This window comes from Lepidochelys kempii, chromosome 2 (genome assembly GCF_965140285.1).
Source record: "Lepidochelys kempii isolate rLepKem1 chromosome 2, rLepKem1.hap1, whole genome shotgun sequence".
Classification (NCBI taxonomy): Eukaryota; Metazoa; Chordata; order Testudines; family Cheloniidae; genus Lepidochelys; species Lepidochelys kempii.
The window spans coordinates 268,920,667-268,944,362 of NC_136381.1; the positions used below are offsets into that span (position 1 = coordinate 268,920,667).

At 53.6% G+C, this 23,696-nt stretch overlaps 1 long non-coding RNA gene across 1 annotated transcript in view; it reads left to right on the plus strand.

Annotated features, from left to right (window-relative positions):
• LOC140905813 (uncharacterized) overlaps window positions 1-23,696 on the plus strand; it is a 58,647-nt gene that overhangs the window by 20,953 nt on the left and 13,998 nt on the right. The window lies entirely within an intron of this gene.

Sequence of the window (23,696 nt, forward strand, 5' to 3'; positions counted from 1 at the left end):
ACAGCAACGCAGTCACACCGCCGCCTGGAGCAGTGTTGAGCCAGGGTCAATTGACCGAGGCCGACACAGCGTGAGTGTAGACACTGAGTTAGTTGTCGTCCTGACGCATGGGCGGTGGATAAACCGCAGGCTTGGGGAGGCTACGCCCCACTCCTGGCTGTCCTGCTCCTTCTGCCCAGGGCCCTCCCCTCCTGCCTCCCTTCCTTTGCAGGAGCTCAGAGACCCCCCCTCTGCCAGCCCTGGGCTGCCCGAGCACTTCCAGCCCTGGCATAGGGGTGCTGCACCCTCCTCACCCCCCGCCATGGAGCGCTGCGCAGGCAGAGCGGTCCCCAACCTGAGCGGGCAGCATGGCCCCAGCCCCCCAAGAACCAGGGGGGTGGGCAGCGCAAGCCCTGGCTCCAGCCGCCTGGACTCCCTGTCTGCAGGCCAGCCCCTGTCAGCCCCAGCCCAGGGCAAGGGAGCCTGAGCCCTTCCAAAAATGGGGCTGAGGGCCCCCCCCCGCCTGAGATGGAGGCAAAACAGCCCCGCGCCCATGTCCCACAGCTGGCCATGCAGATGTCCCCAACCTGGCTCCAGCGGGGGGGCCTATAGCCGCAGCCTGGCCATGCTAAGAGCTGGATGGGCAGCTGTGGGGAGCCGCGGCAGACCCTCCACTGCCCCACAGGTTCCCCGCCCAGGGCAGGGAGAGGGTCCACGACTCCATGGCCCCTCACAGCTGACTGCCCAGCTCTTACATTGGCCGGGCTGCAGCTCCGAGCCCCCCCCACCCATGGAGCCAGGTTGGGGCAGATGTGGGGAGCCAACATGGAGTTGCAGACCCTCTACTTGCCCTGGGCTGGGCGGGGAGCCTGGAGGGCTGGGACACGGGCCACTCTCTGCCCCCCACCCCCGCACCCTGGGCAGGTGAACGGTCCGCCACAGCTCCCCACAGCTGCCCAGGCTCCCTGGCTGGTCTCCATGCTGGCCTGGCCAGGGGTAGGGCCTCGGGGGAAGAGGAGGGGAAAGGAGCGGGGTCCGCGGGGTCTGTCCTGGTGAAAAGTGGGAGGTCTCTGCCCCCCCCCCCCACACCGTTCCGGCACCAATAACCCAGCGGCCCAGACACAGGGGAAGGAAAGATCTGCAGCAGAGGGGGGTGGGAAGCAGGAGGGAGCCTGGAGGTGGAGTGTGGGGGGGCTCACACAGGCCGTTTGGGGGAAGCTCAGCTTTCCCCTGCCTTTGATGCCCGCTGCCCATGCACAGAGTCCTCCAGCAGCTGTCCCACGATGCCCGACAGTGATCGCACGTAAATGAAAGGTTAGGTACAATGTAAGCCAAGACTATTGGTTTTTAAAAGAAAATGCTTTTATAAATGGTGCATTATTTCCTGTAACTGAACGTAGCTGGGTTTGTTCAGTGGGTTTTTTACTGAGTTATAATCCCCTTTCTGATATAATTATGTGAACTGCACTGCCCAGGAGTCCCCGGAGACCGGAAGCCCCCATCTCCTCTAAAGCCCTGTGAATTTCTGAAAGGCCTTTTCCTGCTTGTCCAGCCTGGGGAGACCCTGGGTGTGCAGCTCCCCAGCCAACCCTGCCGGCCCCACACGCCAGTTGCCCTCCTGCTTGGAGCAGACAGGAGATGCGGGATCTCCTGGGCCCGTGGGGAGAAGAGGCTGTGCAGACACAGGTATGGACCAGCCGTAGAAACGTGAACCTCTACGAGCAGATTGTACAGGGGAGCCAGGGGAAAAGTCTCCCTTTCTCATGATGTCATCTGTGGCAAGGGGGGGTCCGGTGCCAAAACAGGGACGTGTGTGCCGTCCTTTGCTCCACCGCAGCTCGGGAACCCATCGCTGCAAATCTGTGAACCCTGGGCTCTGGGTCTGTCGCACCAGGAAGCTGGTTCCTGTCACCAATGTGGGCAGTTTCTCAGGGGTGTATGAAGACTTGTTTAATTACAGCGGCAGCCACAGCTGAGAGTCACTAACTGTTTAACAGAGAATTTTCTAAGTGCTCTGCAATGTACCTGCTGAATCAGATTGAAAATTGCTGTGCCCCTGGGGGTGCCAGGCAGGGTTAATGGTCCATATTTGGGATTTTTGACTAAGTGGGTCGTGAGATGAAGCCCCCTATAAATCACATGGCATCTACATTTCCTAGCACTCATGGTGGTTTTCTGTTTGCCTCTGAAGCTCAAATGGTTCTGTTTCCTCCCTCCCTCCAACCCCAACCCCAACCCCTACCCCCACCCCCACCTCCACCCCCCAGGTGTTCTCACCATCTTGGGATTGATCTCACCGAGTGTCTGCCCCTTTCGGGAAGCAATATTCCCACAGTTCTTCAGGCTGAAGTTTGGAACGACAACATGGGTGGAGCCAAGCTGACGTACTAAAGAGAGTCAACGGCGCGTACGCTATAGACCCATACGCCCTGCAGCTCCACCTGGCAAACTGGTTGAATCACTCATTAAAAAAAGAACATCAGGAAGGTCATGATCCTACAGGGTCTAAGCAGCATGGATTCTGCCAACAAACGTCACGTCCCACTCGTCTCAGAATTCTTTGACATGTTCCCTGCACAGAGGAGAGCCATCGGAGCCTGCTCTTGCTTTCTTTCTCCTCGCCCGAGTTTGATCCACGACAACGCAGGGCCGGTGTAACCACCAGGCGAACTAGGCGGTCGCCTAGGGCACCAAGATTTGAGGGCGCCAAAAAGCAGTGTCCCCCAATTTTTTTTTTACAGTATTGCTTAGGGGCAGGTACCTGTCAGTCTTCAGTGCCCGGGCCACACCAGGGCCAGCAGCCTTTTCACCTCGGAGTATCCCTTGCTTGCCCGGGGGCCACTGCTCCTCTCAGGCTCCCCGGCTGAGAGCGGCAGGAACCGGGCACCGCTCGGGGGGAGCTGGGTGGCCCGAGCCCAGGGCGACTACGCTCCCCGCCTGCCCCTGCTGCTGTGGAGGCTGCTGCCGCCCCCTGGGCTCGGGCCGCCCGGCTCCCCCCAAACGGCGCCCGGTTCCTGCCGCTCTCGGCCGGCAGGTGCGGGGCCCCAGCCGAGCCTGGCCCCTTGCATCTCCTCTGCGGCAGCACCCCTCGCCCGCCTCCTCCCGGGGGACCACAGCCGGGGAGCCTGAGAGGAGAAGTGGCCCCCGGGCAAGCGGGGGAGACTCCGAGGTGAAGAGGCTGCTGGCCCTTGCCCAGCCCGAGTGCTGGAGACTGACAGGTACCTGCCCCTGCCCTATCCTGGCACCGCCTGCCCCCCAACCCAGTGAATGTTACCTGCCCCACACTGCCCCTCAGTGCCCTGCCCCACACTGTCAGCCACCCCAAGCTCACTGTGACACCAGCACCCCTTGGCAAAGGGCCCCCCTGATCTTCACAAACAGCTGTCACCGCAGGCCTGACAAACTCACTGCACCCCACACGTGTCTTACAGGGCACTTACCCACAAAGAAGAACCTGGAAGGGATCTACACAAGGCTGGTAACTTGTCAAGAGTGAGAATCTTTGTGAGATGTGTGCATGGGTAATACTGAAGGAATAATGTATTTACCTTAAAAGTCTGCTTTACAGACTTGGAGTAGAAATTAGTCACCAGGGGATAATGGCCCTTTGGGGCAAGGGGGATTTGTCACCCTGCCTAACCTGGCTGGTGATGCAATGCAAGGCTCAAGTGTTTAGCTTTGCACAATAGTAAGACCTTGAATGGGACACCATCAAAGGCAATGGCAAACAATTGAAACGCCTTGTAATGTTTCTTAATGTTAAGAAACATTACAACAGCCGTTACCCGTTCTGACAGGCTGTTTATAATGCTAAGTTTACTAGTTTTCGGAGGTTGTTGGGGGGAAGGGAGGGGAAGGGAGAGGCGGGGCGCAAGGTGGAAGTTTCCCCTAGGGCGCAAAATATCCTTGCACCGGCCCTGCGACACCCCATGACGGCTTAGCTTGTTTGGTAGCCTCTTGTGCAGGACTTTGTCAAAGGCCCTTTGGAAGTCTGAGGGGTCTGTGCACACAGCAAACGCTGTGCATGGGCTCCCCTCCCCCAGGTAGCTTGACTCCAGCTAGTGTGGGTAACAATAGCTGTGTAAACAGCACAATGCAGCCTCCAGAGGGGGTAGTGCGCAGAGTCCACACTCCCAGTCCATGCTGGACCAAAGGCCAAGTTCCATCATGGCAGAAGGTTCCATGCTAGGTCCTGTGTTGTTTAAGATATTTATTAATGATCTGCTTGGTGGGAGGGGTGAGCAGGGAGGGAGCAAAATCTGCAGCTGACAACAAGCTATTTAGATTAGTCAGGATCAGAGGGGGCTGTAAGGAACTTCAGAGAGACCTAAAGAAGCTGTAGGAACAGGCAATGAGTAAAATTCACTGTTGATAAATGCAAAGTGATGCTCACTGGAGGGAAAGATTTAAACTCCTCAGATATTTTGTAGGTTCCTAGGGTAATTGTACTAACTCATCAAAGGGTACTGAGCATCACTGTAGACAGCTCGGTGATGACCTGTTGACAAGTGCTGGAGGAACCGACTAGGGGTCGTGCTCCTCTTGACCTCCTGCTCACAAACATGGAAGAATTGGTAGGGGAAGTAGAAGTGGGTGACAACCTAGGTAGCAGTGACCATGAGATGGTTGAGTTCAGGATCCTGACAAAAGGAAGAAAGGAGAATAGCAAAATACGGACCCTGGACTTCAGAAAAGCAGATTTTGACTCCCTTAGGGAACTGATGGGCAGGATCCCCTGGGAAGCTAATATGACGGGGCAAGGAGTCCAGGAGAGCTGGCTGTATTTTAAAGAAGCCTTTCTGTGGGCATAGGAACAAACCATCCTGATGTGCAGAAAGAATAACCAATATGGCCAGCGACCAGCTTGGCTTAACAGTGAACTCTTCAGTGAGCTTAGATGCAAAAAGGAAGCTTACAAGAAGTGGAAATTTGGACAGATGTCTAGGGAGGAGTATAAAGATATTGCTAGATCATGCAGGGGTGTAATCAGGAAGGCCAAGGCACAATTGGAGATGCAGCTAGCAAGGGATGGGAAGGGTAAGAAGAAGGGTTTCTACAGGTATGTTAGCAACAAGAAGAAGGTCAGGGAAAGTGTGGGACCCTTACTGAATGGGGGAGGCAACCTAGTGACAGATGATATGGAAAAAGCTGAAGCACTCAATGCTTTTTTTGCCTTGGTCTTCACAGACAAGGTGAAGTGAGCTGTAGCTCACGAAAGCTCATGCTCAAATAAATTGGTTAGTCTCTAAGGTGCCACAAGTCCTCCTGTTCTTTTTACAGACAAGGTCAGCTCCCAGACTGCTGCACTGGGCAGCACAGTATGGGGAGGAGGTGAGCAGCTCTCAGTGGGGAAAGAACAGGTTAAGGACTATTTAGAAAAGCTGGACGTGCACAAGTCCATGGGTCCAGATCTAATGCACCTGAGGGTGCTGAAGGAATTGGCGGATGTGATTGCAGAGCTATTGGCCATTATCTTTGAAAACTCGTGGCGATCAGGGGAGGTCCCGGACGATTGGAGAAAGGCAAATATAGTGCCCATATTTAAAAAAGGGAAGAAAGTGAACCCAGGGAACTACAGACTGGTGAGCTTCACCTCAGTCCCCGGAAAAATCATGGAGCAGGTCCTCAAGGAATCCATTGTGAAGCAGTTGGAGGAGAGGAAAGTGATCAGGAACAGTCAACATGGATTCACCAAGGGCAAGTCATGCCTGACCAACCTGATTGCCTTCTATGATGAGATAACTGGCTCTGTGGATATGGGGAAAGCCGTGGACATGATATATCTTGACTTTAGCAAAGCTTTTGATATGGTCTCCCACAGTATTCTTGCCAGCAAGTTAAAGAAGTATGGGCTGGATGAATGGACTATAAGGTGGGTAGAAAGTTGGCTAGATTGTCGGGCTCAACAGGTAGTGATCAATGGCTAGATGTCTCATTGGTAGATGGTATCAAGCGGAGTGCCCCAGGGGTCGGTCCTGGGGCCAGTTTTATTCAACATCTTTATTAATGATCTGGATGATGGGATGGATTGCACCCTCAGCAAGTTCACGGATGACACTAAGCTGCAGGAGAGGTAGATATGCTGGAGGGTAGGGATAGGGTCCAGAGTGACCTAGATAAATTGGAGGATTGACCCAAAAGAAATCTGATGAGGTTCAAGAAGGACAAGTGCAGAGTCCTGCACTCAGGAAGGAAGAATCTCATGCACCGCTACAGGCTGGGGACCGACTGGCTAAGCAGTAGTTCTTCAGAAAAGGACCTGGGGATTACACTGGACGAGAAGCTGGATAAGAGTCAGCAGTGTGCCCTTGTTGCCAAGAAGGCCAATGGTGTATTGGGCTGTATGAGCAGGAGCATTGCCAGCAGATCGAGGGAAGTGATTATTTCCCTCTATTTGGCACTGGTGAGGCCACAGCTGGAGTATTGCATCCAGTTTGGGTCCCCCGACTACAGAAAGGATGTGAACAAATTGGAGAGAGTCCAGCGGAGGGCAACAAAAATGATTAGGGGACTGGGGCACGTGATGTATGAGGAGAGGCTGAGGGAACTGGGGTTATTTAGTCTGCAGAAGAGAAGAGTGAGGGGGGATTTGATAGCAGTCTTCAACTACCTGAAAGGGGGTTCCAAAGAAGATGGAGCTCGGCTGTTCTCAGTGGTCGCAGATGACAGAACAATAAGCAATGGTCTCAAGTTGCAGTGGGGGAGGTCTAGTTTGGATATTAGGAAACACTATTTCACTAGGAGGGTGGTGAAGCACTGGAATGGGTTACCTAGGGAGGTGGTGGAATCTCCATCCTTAGAGGTGTCTAAGGCCCAGCTTTACAAAGCCCTGGCTAGGATGATTTAGTTGGGGATTGGTCCTGCTCTGAGCAGGGGGTTGGACTAGATACCTCCTGAGGTCTCTTCGAATCCTAATATTCTATGATTCTATGATCCTATGATAAGAAAAAGCACTGAATATTGGGACTGTCCCTATAAAATTGGGACATCTTGTCACCCTACTTGAATCATTCCTGCATGGCTGGGGTCCCCGGGCCCTTTGAAATCGCCCAGGCCCCTGAGTAATTACCCCCTGCACCCAACCCCCATCGGCAGGCCTGAGATCACCCCAAAACAGTGTGTTTAGGGAGAAGCGGAGGGGACCAAGGAGGGACCCCATTACAGAGCACACACACATACAGAGCCCAGTCCTGGTCCCATCAAAGCACAGGAGAAACGACTCCTCTTGTTATCAGCAGGAATTAGGCTGGGACCCAACAAAAAATATTAAATAACAGCCTAAGTACAATCTCCTGTTACCAGATATCGCCAGTGCATGAGCTCTCAGGGCGATTTAACAATACAGGAACTTTGAAGAACAAACAAGCGGCTCTTTGAGCTAGAGGGAGCCAAGGAAACTTTGACATGTGGAAATGTCAAATCGGGGGAATGTTTTCATGTTGCGTAATTCAAACACCATGTCATGAGTCACCATCAGCCTCCTCAGAAACTCTTGGTTTACAAAGTCAAGCTGGGATTTTTTGGGCCTAACACATTTTCCAGGCTAAAGTTATAGGGGGGCTAAAACGGGGCTTTCAAATGAAAGCTGGTGACAATATTAATGTATCATCTTGGATGGTGCATGGCTGCTGCAGGTAGCAGGATCCACCACAAGGATCTAGCCACAATCTGCCCGCTGCTCAAAAGGTACCACTCCCGAACCCGGCATTCCCCAGGCTGGGGAAACCCCTTTATCTGGCCCAGTCCCCTTGCCCATGTTCTTAAGAACATAAGAACCACCACACTGGGTCAGACCAAAGGTCCACCTAGCCCAGTATCCTGTCTTCTGACAGTGGCCAGTGCCAGGTGCCCCAGAGGGAATGAACAGAACAGGGAATCATCAAGTGATCCATCTCCTGTCACCCATTCCCAGCTTCTGGCAAAGAGGGAAAGGCCCTCAGAGCTGGTGCAGAACCTCCCACAACGTCCCCTGAAGCCACATGAGATTTAAGGGAAAACAGGGATGTTTTGGTGGGGTGGGAGAGTGGGGATAAATGTCCTGCAGGGGGTGAGGGGTGAAAAAGCTGGGGCAGGATTAGGGGAGATTTTCCCCCATTGCTCCATCAGAGACGGGGACTTTATACACGTTTTAAAATGGAGCACAGATCAAATGTGTTTAAGTACGTTTTTCAAGTTAAACCTTTCATGAGACAGTGCCCTAGTAACGACACTGTTTTGTCTCGGTTTGTAGGAGTGAGGATGATACCATCTGGCTTCAGAACAAATCAGACAGCTGCCCATTGGTAGGGAATAAATACCCTACCTGTTCAAATTACCTGATGCTTTCTTTTCCTCTTCTGAAACCGAATTGAAACCTTAGCCTAAATGAAAGCAAAAAACCTGTAAGAAATCTGGATTCAGAAATCACACCACTGCAAGGTTTCAGAGTAATAGCCGGGTTAGTCTGTATTCGCAAAAAGAAAAGAAGGACTTGTGGCACCTTAGAGACTAACCAATTTATTTGAGCATGAGCTTTCGTGAGCTACAGCTCACTTCATCGGATGCAAGGCTGTGCGGTAATGCCTCAGGCAGGTTAGCAGCTGCTGGAGTTCAGTGATGGTCTCATTGGGAAGTGCAACAGCGCCCCCTCCAGGAAATGAAGAAGGTTTGTATTATTTGTAGTGCTGAGCCCTACAACACGAGAAGAATCCAGCAGGTTTTTATTATAACATCACGAGTTCTTGTAATTATACAAGAGCTACCTGAAGCCTCATTCACCTAATTCCTATTGAGGCTGGTTTTTCCTCTTTGAGTGACCAGGCTTCATTGCAAGCAACCCCTGAAATCTTCCTAGAGGAGTGATAGCTACTGAATAACTGTAAAAAATACAACTAGGTCAGCACAGCTGGATACAGTCGTGTAGCCAGAACTCACCCTCTGCCGGTAAAGCTTTTTCTATACACATGCGTATCTACTGAGCTGATATAACCTCATACCCTAAAGCGTCTGTTCACAGAAGAAGGTTGTGAAACAAACCCCCAGACTAAGGGGTTCATCTGTTGCTGGGGACAGAAACCTTTCTTGGTGCTCCCAGCTCCCCACTCCGGAGCTGAACGGGCTCCCAGCTCCTTCTCCCCTCAGCACCTCAGCTCAGATCAGTGATATAAAAGAGAGGTGAACCCACAGTGCAGGACTCCTCTGTCTATCACCCCTCCGGTGCTTTGACACAAGGAGCTTCGGGACACCTCCTCTTCCAGCCCCATGGCAAGGGGGCAGCAGCTCCCTCTGCAGGGGGCAATCTGCTCTACGGAGGGACACCGCCAAATAAAAATTGCATCTGCTCACTCCAGCTCTGCTGACTACACGACACGTTCTGTGGTGTGAACAGGGGAACAGCATCACCCAGACAGACCTTCTGCCAGACACTCGTACAGCATCGCCCTCTGCAGAAAGGAGCAAAGATCGTTTTCCCTGACCTCTGATCAAGAAACCAAAAGGCCTGGCTCCAAACCTGAGCCAGAACCCCCCCCCCCAAACAATGCACGTTTTCTCCACTCTTTCCACATAAGAGACATGCAAACAGCTTGCCTTTCGCAGGACACAGAGTCCTGGGACTGAGGCCAGGAGTTTTCAAGCAAGTAAGATCGACAGATGAGATGAGGCCAGTCTGTTGTCCATAAGTAGCACCCCATCTCCTCCTTTGCACGTACAATGCTCAGTGCAGAGACATGCCCCTGGGGTTTCAGGTTTGTGACGAATCCCACAGCATGGCAGCAAGTTTGTCTGACACCTCACAAAGCTAGAGAGATAAAAAGCAAAAGGGTCTCAGCTCAAGGGTTTGCTCTGCACAGGTTACTAGCGGCTGTCAAACACACCGTAGCTAATAGTGGGGGGGGGGGTTACTAGAGGTACGTTCAGATTTTGACAAACAGCCAATATTGAGGACGCTGAAGCCAGAGAAGGGAATTTGCACTGACCACTGGATCAGCTTTCTCCTGCCCCACAAAGACTCTCCAGCAATGCAGCCTGTAATGGGGGTCTGGCCCTTTAAGACTAGAGGACGGAGTTACTCATTCCATGTGTCCAGGGAAAAGCAGAAGGAGGCCTGGAAGCAGGCATTGGGAGAGAGGCCGCTGGTCCTGGGGAAGAGTCTGTGTCTGGGAGATCGAAGGTAGAGAAAAACCCAGACCACAGTTCCTGCAAAGGCCTGGGACCTGGAACGTTGTAGCATGAGTGGGGCAGTGCTTCCCCTCTCCCAGCTGCCCCAGACAGGTGTTTGGAGTAATTAGACACAGCTGGGAAGGGTCAAGGAGTGGTCAGGTGCCTGGGGTCGGGTGACTCAAATGGAAGCTCCTAGTAGGGGGGCCACTCACGCATTCCTGGAATACCGGATGTTCTGGTACTTCTGGGAACGGCGTGACCCTGCCCCCTCTGATGTGATCCCACCCCCACTGGCGTGACCTCACCTGCACCATCAAACCGCACGGCGGATGCCGTTTTGAAGAGCTCGCTGGCCCGCCCCAGCCGGTGTGACCTCGCCCGCACTGTGCAGGTAAGGTGATGGCAGCCGGGGTGGAGCGGCGCGCTCTTCACAATGGCATCCCCTGTCTGGTAACAGACAAATCATCTCTGACTTTGTCTCTGTGCCGGACCGGGGACAAAGCTCAGAAAGAGGCAGAGGAACGGCTGCCTTCATGCTGCCGGCTGTTCTGGTGCCAAAGCAGCCTGTGGTGGGTGAAAGGCAGAACTGCAGCTCTGCTTGGGCAGAATGTATTTTCTGGAAAAAAATTCTGCAGGACGCATGAATTCTGCACGTGGGCAGTGGCGCAGAATTCCCCCAGGAGTAATTCTTCTTGATGAGCCATTAACACCTGTCTGGCCAGTGATGGCTGCTCCTTTGTCCCTACAGAAAGGCCAGCTGTGGGCATCTCCCAACCTCACATTTTTCATTTCAGTAGCACATATCGCAATACTTCATAAGGTCACCTACAATGATCATAGATACAATCCAACAAGATCTTAAAATGTTCAACATATCAACACTTTTTTTAAAAGGGTACCCCAAGCATCACAGCTAAATGCCAGGTAGAACAAATTGTTTAGCATCAGTAGTTAACACACCTTCCAAGGGACTATTCAAGGCAGAGTGGCCCATTAACAACTCTGCAGTCATGGGGTAAAACAGCAGGGGTTCGTGGGTTACAGATGGTTGTAATAAGCCAGGACTCTCGTGTCTCTGTTCAGCCCATGATTTTAGTGTCTAGCAGAATTGTGAATTTACAGGCTCATCTTTTGAAAGTGTTGTGCAGGTTTCCTTTGAGGATGAGGGTGAGGACTGATAGGTCAAATACAGAGTGATTGCTCAGAGTATCTTTCCCAGACCTGAAGAAGAGCTCTGTGTAGCTCGAAAGCTTGTCTCTCTCACCAACAGAAGTTCATCCAATAAAAGATGTCACCTCCCCCACCTTGTCTCTCCTGAAAATATATTACTAAGAGTGGTGGTTCTCACTCTGTCTCAATCTGTTCTCAGATTGCCATCAATCACCTTTATGCATCTTCCAAACCTTTGGCTTCCTCTTGGAGGAAAAGACAATGAGAGTCAATAGGCCCATCCCAACGAGGAGCCTTAATTAAGCTACAGCTTTAACGGGGTAGAAAATGTAAGTTTAAATGAGTTTGGAATAACTTGCTGTGAGGCCCAGAAAAGCAAAGGTCAAATGGGGCAAACTGCCTATTCCCCAAGAAATCCAAACCGCCTGGCCATCACCCCAAACTGTACATTTGTCTTATAAATGAGATCTAGGGCTCTCTATGTCAACGATCGGTCTTGTTCTGCCAATCAAATGCCTCATCCTGTGATACGCCTCGGAACAGGTGAAGAGAAAATTCTTAGACATAGTCAACAGCCAGACTGTGGCCACTGAATGCAGGGTTTAGAGGAACTATAAGGGATTTCGGCTTGTTGGCATAGAGAGGACTAAGGAAATTGCTCCAAGGAACTCTGGGATACATCCAGAAGACTTCTGGGACGTGCGTCAAGCTGGGGACATGTGCACACAGGACAGCAATAAAGCTCAGACCCCAGGTCCCATCTTAACAGAGACTTGGACCCTCCAGCCCTGCAGGGCCTTGGGACCCTAGGCTTGAGCCCTCGGTTAACACAATTGGTGTGTGGACGCAAGGGGGGTTAGGGTTGAGCCTCACATTGCCGTGTGGACAGACCTGGAGAGATTGTAACCATAATGTTAAGCGATTACTTGTGATATTTTAAGATTGTCCATTTCATGCTAAACCATTCAGACAACAGGGACCGTAGAGACAAGTGCATCCTTCCTCCTGGAGGAAATACTGGAAATATGATGACTGGGTTAGGTGCTAAGAAACTGATAATTGATGATCATAAGTGGCTGTAATAAGAAATTTGGTGATTTGTGTGTTCCTCAGTATAACTGCTGAGCCCCACGTCTCCAACCACTGCTAGCCACTGCTTGCCAGACGGTATTGGTGTGTCCAGTACATGCTTAGAACCAGGGCTGGATTTCCAGTTAGGCACAGTAGGTATCTGCCTGGGGCACCGGTGTTCTTGGGGCACCTAAAAGTTAAAAGTGGGTTAAAACATTTCATTTTTTACAGAAAACACAAAGGTCAGCTGGGGGTGGGGGGAGCGCTGACGATGCTGGGCCTAGGGGTGCATAAGGTATAAATCCAGCCCTGCCTAGAAGACTGGTTGTGTCTATACCTGCTTGGCGAAGTGCTGCGGCTCCTGGTTGTAGATGTCAGCCCCCTGGGTTCAATCCTTGCTGATGATCCCCCAGGGAGATGTTGTACAAGGAAAGAGACAACGGGAAGCCAAGTTCTGCTCTGCTGTGTGTGCGGCTGCTCTCAGAGTCACCTGGCCACTTGTGCCGGCAGAAGCTCACCCTGAAGCTGCGGAGCTTCTTGTTTTGTCCTTGTCTCCTCTCTGAATTGCTGTTACATGAAATAGCCCAAGATCCACCAGTGGGGCAAGATACAATCTGTGAAGAGCTCCTCTCTCTTTCCCCCGGTTAGCAGGGTAATAGCAGCCTGAAGAAACAATGACAATTAACGCCACATCATGACCTGGGGAAGCGAAAGGCCACCATGGCGCCAGACCCTACAGTGGGTGAGCAGCCGCCCACAAAACAGAGAGACCTGGTTTCTCTGCCTTCCCCTCCGTAGGGAGAGATGGTTCTGGACAGACATGTCCCTGTAGTCCCAGCCCCTTGCCCATCTCCAGAGCAGGCTGCTCCCTGGAGCACAGAGTGACCTGGAAACACTGCACCAGAGCCCGGCTAATATTCGATTGCCAAGTGAACCGAACGGAGCCCAGCGCTGTGGCCCTCGCAGGGGAGAACGTGGAGAGAGAGAAAAGACTAACCTCGGGCTGTCTGTTCCCCTCTGCTCCCCCATTTCACCCCGGGGCTCCTCCTCCTCCACGGCTGCTGAAGGTGCTTGCTGTCTCTGTCTCTGGGAGCATGTTGCAGACGGTAGCTGGGGTTGGTGAGTTTGATGGCGTCTGTCTTGTGTTTCCGTGGCTGGGTGGCACCATCCCCTCTCTGGCTGCTCCTCGCTCCCTCCATCAGTCCCATGCCAGGTGAGTGGGGTACAGCTGGGTCACTGCCTGCCACATGATCTGGGCTGAGGAGGGACCTGCAGAAAGGCCATGGGAGCCAGGGAGCCCCAAGTGCGCTGTCAGCCTGATGCCGTCAGAGCTGCAGTGCTCGGGGCTGCTGTTAGCCGCTCTCACCTGTAAAACACCCGTCCCCATCCCCTGACCCCCAGCACACCCTGGCCAGGCAGAGCAGAGAACACACCCCTTGGCCAGGCACCGAACTGGGGCTCCAGCCCCACTGAGATCAGGGGACAGGCCTGGTTTCATGTGTCCGTCCTGCCTCTGCAAGCAGGGTCCCAGGTGCTGTGAGTCTCCAGATGTGCTGTGTTGTGACAGGACCATGCGGCTCCATACATGAGTGTAGCGGGCAGTCACCTCACTCCAGTCAGAAAGGGGTTAAAAGGGCAGGCTGAGCGAGGTGAAGGAGACTCTTGCTCCAGCTGGGGAGCAGAGAGGACCAGGCTCCCTGGGAGAGCGAGCAGGGTACCTGAGACAGAGCAGGGCTGGGGAAGGGCAGGCAGAGCTGGGGCGCTCTGGCCTGGGGAGGTACTAGGTACTAGGGCTGCAGGGAGGCAGCTGGGGCTGGAAAGGCAGCAGGTCCAACCCCCTTGCCAGTGATGAGTGGCCATTACAAACTGCAGTTTGCCCGTGAGAGAAGGGGCTAGATGACGACTGGCAGGAGCCACTGAGGCAAGGTGGGTATAGGGGGCTGGGGTTCCCCTGGGAGGGGAGACCCAGAGTGTGGGGTCACTGCTGTGGAGGAGCACCCTAAGGTGAGGGGCACCAGAGTCTGGGAGGGTCACGGGGCCAGAGGTGGTGGAGACAGCAGGGCAGGTAACAGGGTGAGACACCAGCCCATAGAGGGCGCTCCAGGGCTGTGAGAGCTAATTCCCTGAGGCAACCAGCAGGAGGTGCCATACTGGTGAGTCAGCGCTTTATGACAACGAGACTGGCATCAGCACCCGGCAGCCAACGCTAGGGCACCAGGCTGGTGTGTCACATCCCTGCGTGAGGAGGACACAGTGTGAGCCTGCACCCTGCACGCTGGGGCAGTGACGGGACACGGAGACTCAGGGCTGCCGTGTGAGTATCAGTCCCCCGGGACGGACCCCGCACCAGCAGGGGCTGCCCCAGCAGTAGCCCCACGGTGACGTCACAGGCAGGGGGTGCAGCACACACAGGTGCCGGTTCTGCCCTCGTCAGCTCCCCGGCCAGATCCTCCAAACCAGGCTGGTCCCGCAAACCTGGGAGCAGGTGTCGCCTGTGTGGGCAGGTGAGCCGGTGCCTGGGGGGGCGAGACGGGGGGGGGCAGCATGCGCAAAACCCCATTATAAATAACCCCAGTCTGAGGCCCCAAAGCTTCAGCAACCGCCCTTCAATACACTGCAGAGGGGAACTCTGGGGAAATCCTGGAGCCCCGGCAGAGCCAGGCAGGGGCCAGGAAGGCTCAGGAGGATGGAGGCGGAGCTGTGAGCAGGCTGCCTGGGCAATCCAGGGCAGACTTCCAGGCACCATTGCTGTGAGGTGCCTAACCCCTATTGACTTTCCACGGGAGTTAGGAGCTTAGTGGCTCCTTCTGCCTTTGGAAATCTCCCTTTCTGCCTCTTGCCTCTGCAGGTGGATGTTCCCCTCCCCCGGTCAGGGTGCCCCATTTGGGGGTCAGCAGTGGACAATAGGTCAGGGTTAGCTAAGCCTGGACTAATCTCAACTTTAGCCCTGCTCTAGGTGCAGGCCAACACCTCCTGCCTCGATTTCTCTGGTCCATGTTGACCCCCAGGATCCCCGAAGGCTGATCTCGACCAGTGAAATTGAGGTACAAGGTGTTAACCTGCGTCTAGACTAGGGAAAAGGTCATGTTAGGTTTGGGTTAGGTAACGTGTATGCACCAGGGCTCAGCCTAGTCTCAGCCACAATAACCTGTTCTCACCAACATATACACACTGAGAACGTACAAGGTCTGTAAGACAGGTCACCAGAGAGGAGCAGGTTCTGTTCCGATGAGGGATAGGAGACAATGCCTGTAGTCTGTATTGTGTGTCTGACCGTGGAAGTCAAAGTGCATATGGAATCACCAGCTAGTCAAGATTGCAAAGTCGATCAGAGAGCACAAAAAGGAAGGAACGTGCAGCAGGAGGGTGTCCAGTTTAGGACTAAGATCAAAGAATTCGTCAGGTCTATCAGGAAAACGCAGGGAGACATCACCCAGGATCTTTCACCTAGGAAGTGAGCTGACGGTGGGCTTGCTTCATGAATGGAAGATCACAGCCATGCCAGGCTGTAACACACTGGGAGGATTTTGGGTGAGCTTCTGCTCTGATGACATCATAATGTCCCATGAGTTAAGCTGAGGCTTTAGAATGTGGGCTCTTGTTTTATTTTATCTGTAACCCGTTGTTTCCAGTGCTGCTGCCGGCTGCCATCGGCCTCTCTGGTCTCTGTTAAATGCACGTACGCTTGCCTTCTCTATATACGAATCTCAGCGCCGCGTGCGAAGTGGAGCTAGGGTGACCACATGTCCCGATTTTATAGGGACAGTCCTGATTTTTGGGTCTTTTTCTTATATAAGCTCCTATTACCCCCCACCCCCGTCCCGATTTTTCACATTTGCTGGCTGGTCACCCTAAGCAGAGCTGTGTTCCCAGGGTAACTAGTAAGCTTTGCAGTACTGCTCCTTTGGGAACCGCGGGTCTGTCATTCAGCGAGTGTCCAGGGGCTCCAGGGCTGGACACCGCAGGGGATGCTCGGAGAGCCCGGGGCTGGAGCGTGTCTGTTGCTAACCTGCAGAGGGGGAGCGGAGCCTGCGTAGGCTGAGAGGGGGGTGCTGGTGATGCCTGTGGCTGGGGGTGCTGGGAGCTGACCCCTGTCAGGCACAGACGAGGCTGCCTCATGCTAAGGGCAGGTGCTAACGAGGGGCCTCCCAGCCCTGGGTACCCCTGGGAAGTGTCACGGGGCATCGGCTGCCTTCTGCATATTTACTGTGGTATAGGGGGCCTTCAATAGCCCCCTAGGGCTGCTGGAGCTTGTCACCTGCCCCCCCCCGAAGGACCCTCTCCTCCTCCTCAGCTGGTGGGGCTGGGGCTGCCAGAACGCACAGTGTGCTCAGTTGGACACAGGTGAATTCAGGTTTCCTGGAGCCCTGAGCCAGAGCAAGTGGGGGGACCCCTCCCCACCCCTTCTGCCTCAGTCCCGCCCACAGTCCCACCCCTTTCTGCCACTTGCCCGGGGCCCATCCTTGTTCTACCCAGGGTCCCCCATTCCACCCACCACTACAGCCTCGCAACCCCTTTTGCTCCATTCTGCCCCCCCCCCCACTGCAACCCCAAGACCAGAGAAGCTTTGTCCCCCCCGCCATGGCCCCAGGGCACAGTGGGGAGTGAGAGCTTCTCCAGTCCCAGAGCTGTAGTGGGGGTCGGGGTGCTGGGGCTCGCCCCGACACCCCCCGCGCTTCTGTGGGGGACTAGAGACGGGGCTTCTTCTGCCCCGCCAGGAGCTTCTGCTGGAGAATGGAGTCAGGTGCGGGAGATTTCCCTGCCGCCACCGGCTTCTGCCAGGGATGGGTTGGGTCTGTGCCACTGGGCGGGGGGGACTACGTCCCACGGCTTCTTCTGGGTCAAGGTTGGAGCGGGGCCCTGGGGGCTTCCCCTGCTGCTGTAGAACTGATCAATTTAATTGTTCACTTTATTAATATAACTTCATAGGTAAAGTTTTATGAATGAAACATTCATTCATAAAACCAGGTACCCCAATAACTGGCTAATTGAGTTTCACTTGCAATCGAATTGCTGCTTAAATCGCTGAAACTTGCACGGCTTCAACATGGGAACTTCTGCTCCCTGTTTGCCGTTCCTTACACTTGTCCATGGTGTAACCCAAACTCCATTTTAACTCTTCCCAAACTCCATTTTAAAATGCTCACTTCATTTTTGCAAAACCCTGCTGTAATCTGATTCGTGTAGTTCAGATGTGGGAATGAGGGATGGATGGATGATGGAATCAACCTCCAGCCGCAGCTCATCCTGATGAAATAAAGTGTAAACACCAAGGGCTGAAGATGCAGACAACAGCCGTGACAAAGCAAGAGGAGTCCACCCTCAAAAGAAAAGAACAAAAGTACAATTGAAGAAACATCAAAGCCAGGTCCCAGGCTGAAAGTCACGTCTGCAACTGACGGGTGATCAATCGCACCGGACCCAGAGGCAGCGTGACACGGCAAGACCTATAGAGTCTGGATTCAAACTGAAGCCTACGAAAAGGATGGGGGAGATGGAAGACTTTGGAGGGTAACATTCTGCTGCCAACATGGAAGGGCACCGGCGCATGCCCAACAGAGACCCAGTTCTTCCTTGTGCCTGGCTTTCCTGGCCAGTTAGCCGCCACGAGCTACGAACCCAAGCCACGAACTCAAGCTACATTCAGGACTGGTAACTATCTGGCAGCTGCAGAACATTTGATGTGTGTGTGTGTATAGGTATTAGATATTAGTTATTGGTCTTAAATCAAATTGTGTTATTATAATAAACGTGACATCTTGTCTTGTCCCCTGAAACGATCGTGTGCAGTTTTGTCTGTATAACATTGCCCCGCGGCTTCTGCTGGGGACGGGGCCACTGGGAGGGGCTTTCCCCATCCCACAGCTTCTGCCGGGGATGAGGTGGGGCGCTGCAGGGGTTTCCCCAGTCCCATGGCTTCTGCCGGGGATGGGGTGGGGCGTTGCGGGGGTTTCCCTAGTCCCATGGCTTCTGCCAGGGATGGGGTGGGGCGCTGCGGGGGTTTCCTCCATCTGGGGCTTCTGACGTGGATGGGGTTGGGGGGTGCAGGGGCTTCCCCCACCCCACCTGCCAGGTGGTGGAAACTGGGGGCCCCGCATTTGGCTGGGGCCCCTGGGCACAGGCTGGGGGCCCAATGGCTAATTCGCCACTGGTTAGATACTGGGCTGGTACCCAGCTTCCACAGGGGTGGGCACTGATATAAGAACTGGACAGACAGTGTGACATGACCCAGACAGACAGACTGACAGCCTGACACAGAGCAGTGCAGGACAGGGAGGATTTTGGCCCAATCAAGGAAGGAGACAAGTGGAGGTGAGGGATTCAGCATCAGTGACTGACGTCAGTAGAATTACACCAGGGATGAAATTGGCCACTCCTGGCCAGCGCTCAGCAGGGCTGGGCTTCAGGTACCAGGGCAGCAGGGAAATGGGCGGGGGCCGGGGGAGGGCGATGTGCTTTGTCCAAACCCCCAGAAAGAGAGAGTGTCCGGGGTTTTCAGTTTGTGTCTTTTGACTTTTTCACTCCCCTGCTGATGGGTGGGTGATAATTTCAGGTTGAACAGTTAATCTCTAATGCACACAAACTCCCCCTCCCCGCTGCTCAGACAGAGACACCACTGAGCCTCTCCTCACCCCTAAGGGAGGGGAACTGCCAGCCATTTCCTTGACCCAGCAGCATCACGTCTCTGCTTGGGGCCCAGCCGCATTGCTTCCCGACTCCCCCCTCCTGTCTAGAGTTGCCAGCTCGGTTGGATGCCATTGCCGACAATGGCATCAGCTCCTTCTGGTCCGACTGAGTTGGCAACCCGACCCCTGTCTCCCACTGCCCCAGCACCCTCCTCTGCTCTCGGGCCATGTGTGGAAGGCAGGACTCAGTGGCAGGCCAGGTCTGTGTCCTCAGCCCCGAGGCTCTTGGACAGAGCTCTGCCCAGCCCTGACAATCACGGGCCTAGAGGAACTTCTCACATTATTATGACAGCTCTTTCTGCAGCACCAAAATCCCCAGGATTTGCAATCAGTTCATGTGAGCTAGCAACACTGCAATACAGCCTTCCCCTGGCTGCACGGAGGGGACTCCCTTCCCCACCACTGCCTCAGGCTGGGAGAGCTGCCTGCTGATCGCCTCCATCTTCCACCCCATCATTATGCTCTGCACCCCCCCCATCCTCCCTCCTGCCTCCACATTCCCGTGATCCCCATTCTCTGCACCCCCTAAATCGGCCTCTTGCTCACCCAGTGCTCTGCTCCCCCTCACTCTCCCCATCCCCCTTTCACCAGGTCTCTGCTGCTCCTCACAGTCCCTGTGCCCTGACCAGCCCTCTGAACCCTGCAGTGGCAGCCACCATGCCTGTGGTCGGGGCTTCAATCCCATTGAAAACACTTGGCGGCGGCAGCCATCTTTACTAAGGGCAGACTCACGCTTCCCCATGCAGATATAGACCATAGGGCCGCGGCGACCACATTGCTGCTTCAGCCCCACTGACAGTAATAGGAGATGGCAGCCATTTTGAATAAGGGAAAATTGAGGTGTGGCCCCTTCCGTCATGTTTTCATGAGACAGATAATAAAGCAACCCCCCGACTCGCTAGAGTCGAGATAAAACTGTGAAAGTTGCAATAAAACCAGAGGAGTTGCCCGTACCGCCCGCAGCAGGGCCCAGTCATGGCTAGTGTATCTCCAACAAAGGATTCATGTGGGCTGACCTGCCGTATGACCCGGCTCTGTTGCTGGCATCTGGCAGGATTTACCTGCCCTCGGGCCCAGGCAGTTCAATGAAAATGCCCCCATTACTTGCTCATTCTCTCACTGCACCCGAAGCTGGGCCAGACCACACCACCTAGGGGAGACCCATTCCTGCCCCCGACGGTGACACACTGGAACCAAACCAAAGCCAAACTCTAAGGGCCAAATTCTCCCCTGACACAACCCCATTGCCTCTAGGGAGTTACACCAGGGGAGAATTTAGCACTAGATATGGACGGGACATTGCATGGCTGTGAATGATTGAGAACAGCCCAGCCCAGTGGTGGTGGATGGGTAAACTTCTGGGTTGTTTGTCACTCTGCTCCCCTGCCTTGGGCTGGGTCAGAGTCAGCCCTTTACAAGCCTGGTCTGGGGTGTTTGTTCCCCCCTTTACACGCTGAGACCTCGTGTGATGTGTGATGTGTTTGTTTGGACATGTTCATTGTCCCTGGAGGGGAGACCAGACAAGAACTTCCCTCTGCTCCCTCCCCTGGGGTGTGCTCCCTGGGACGGGAGGGGGCAGCTTTCCCCAGCTGAACGTTTCTAATCCCACCACTGAGTCACTGGAGGACAGAGCTGCGGACAAAGCAAGGGGCAACCCTGCTGTGATCCTTGGGGCTGGACTAGCTGGGAGCTAATGCACCTTTTCCAGCTCTAGGCTATGTGATTCCATGGACCTCCAGCCCTGCTGGTACGAGGGGAATAAATCCAGCAGGAGCAGCTCTCTCCCTCCTATCCACCGGAATGACTCAGGGGCAGAGCAGAGCGTGGGCTGCTGTGACTGTAACCCTGGCCGCCGTCTCTCACCTCCCACGGGAGACACTCAGGGATGTGGTCACTGTAGCAATGGTGGGGACAGAAGGGAACGTCACTGATACGGAAAGAGAAGCCAAGTCCACCAGAGACCCGCTGCCTTGGCTGCTGTGGTGCTAACACAACGCATGGCCCAAGGGAAAAGAGAGATGGGAAATGCAGCCACCTCCCTGCACTGCAAGGAACCGCCACGAGCCAGCAATGCCAGCAGGAGACCATGCTTGGTGCTGGGCTCACCAACACATTATGTAATGCATGTGCGGAGCATCTCCCTGGGTAATCTCCTCCTTCGGTGAATCCCCTGTACACAAAGCCCCTGAGACCACTGGTTTCTTGCCCACTGTTCATCCTACAGCAACTGGTGACCTCTCTGTTTCTGGCTCTTTCAGGCCCTTAGTAGGGGCTCTATGGCTACCCCACGCGCCAGTCACAATCAGCAGCAATTTAGTGTCACCTCTTGAAACAGACACTAATCTCCTGCATCATCTTTCTGCAGGACAAACCCTCCAAAGGGAACGTGGGGCCCCTGGGCAGCACCCCCAGGCCAGCACCACCCAGGAGAAATGAAACGACAGGAGATCAGCGCCCAGGCAGCTACTCTGTGCTGAGATGGACACCTCGGGTACCTGTCCCAAACGTGCAGACCAGATTGAATGAACACACCCCAGAGGGGGGCACAGCATGAACTGATGATATGCCAGGGTCTCCTGAGGCAGAGGACAGTCTATAGACAGTCGGGGCTCACCCAGCCAAGGGGTACAAGGACTAAAATGAGGAAACCAACCCCAATGCCCAAGAGCTTCCCCCCCGCACATGCCAGGCCTGGAGAGCACACGATACCAGTGTAGCCACAGGAGACACAGCCCAGGGTGCAGGCCGCAAGAGGGAGAGTGTCTGTGCTGTTTGCCCCGCAGCTCCTCCTCCATCACGCACAACAGCCAACCCTCCACCCCACCCCTGCCCCGGGAGAAGACAGACTGGAGACAACCCTTTAAAGTACATCAGAAGCAGGAAGCCTGGCAAACAATCAGTGGGGCCGCTGAAGGATCAAGGTGCTAACGAAGCACTCAAGGCCGTTACAGAGAAGCTTAATGAATTATATGCATCAGTCTTCACTGCAGAGGGTGGGAAGGTGATCCCCACACCCGAGCCATTCTTTTTAGGTGACACATATGAGGCACTGTCCCAGACTGAGGTGTCAGTAGAGGTGGTTTGGGAACAAATTGATGAATTAAACAGCCATAAGTCACCAGGACCAGATGGTATCACCCAAGCATTTTGGAGGAAGTCAAAAATGAAACTGCAGAACTACTGACTGTGGTATGTAAACTATTGCTTAAAGCAGCCTCTGTACCAGATGACTGGAGGGTAGCTAAGGTGACACCAATTTTTTAAAAAGGCTCCAGAGGAGATCCTGGCAACGGCATGCCAGTAAGCCTGACATCAGTATCGGGAAAATTGGTTGAAACGATAGTAAAGAGCAGAGTTATCGGACACATAGATGAACACGATTTGTTGGGGAAGAACCAACATGGTTTTTGTAAAAGGAAATCATGCCTCACCCATCCAGAAGAGTTCACTGAGGGCATCAACAAGCATGTGGACAAAAAGGATTCACTGGATACAGAGTACTTGGACTTTCAAAAAGCCTTTGACAAGGTCTCACATCAAAGGCTCCTAAGCAAAGTAATCAATCATGTAATAACAGGGCAGGTCCTTTCTTTCATGGATCATTAACTGGTAACAAAGGGTAGGAATAAATGGTCAGTTTTCACAATGGAAAGCGGTAAATAGTGGAGTCCCCCACCAATCTGTACTGGGACCTGTGCTTTTTAACATATTCATAAATGACCTAGAAAAATGGGTAAAGCGTGAGAAGGCAAAGTTTGCAGATGATGCAAAATTACTCAAGGTAATTAAGTCCAAAATTGACTGCAAAGAATGACCAAGGGGTCTAACAAAACTGGGTGACCAGGCAACAAAATTCCAGATGAAATTCAGTATAGAATCATAGAATATCAGGGTTGGAAGGGACCCCAGAAGGTCATCTAGTCCAACCCCCTGCTCGAAGCAGGACCAATTCCCAGTTAAATCATCCCAGCCAGGGCTTTGTCAAGCCTCACCTTAAAAACCTCTAAGGAAGGAGATTCTACCACCTCCCTAGGTAACGCATTCCAGTGTTTCACCACCCTCTTAGTGAAAAAGTTTTTCCTAATATCCAATCTAAACCTCCCCCACTGCAACTTGAGACCATTACTCCTTGTCCTGTCATCTGCTACCATTGAGAACAGTCTAGAGCCATCCTCTTTGGAACCCCCTTTCAGGTAGTTGAAAGCAGCTATCAAATCCCCCCTCATTCTTCTCTTCTGCAGGCTAAACAATACCAGCTCCCTCAGCCTCTCCTCATAAGTCATGTGTTCCAGACCCCTAATCATTTTTGTTGCCCTTCGCTGGACTCTCTCCAATTTATCCACATCCTTCTTGTAGTGTGGGGCCCAAAACTGGACACAGTACTCCAGATGAGGCCTCACCAATGTCGAATAGAGGGGAACGATCACGTCCCTCGATCTGCTCGCTATGCCCCTACTTATACATCCCAAAATGCCATTGGCCTTCTTGGCAACAAGGGCACACTGCTGACTCATATCCAGCTTCTCATCCACTGTCACCCCTAGGTCCTTTTCCGCAGAACTGCTGCCTAGCCATTCGGTCCCTAGTCTGTAGCTGTGCATTGGGTTCTTCCGTCCTAAGGACCCTGCACTTATCCTTATTGAACCTCAT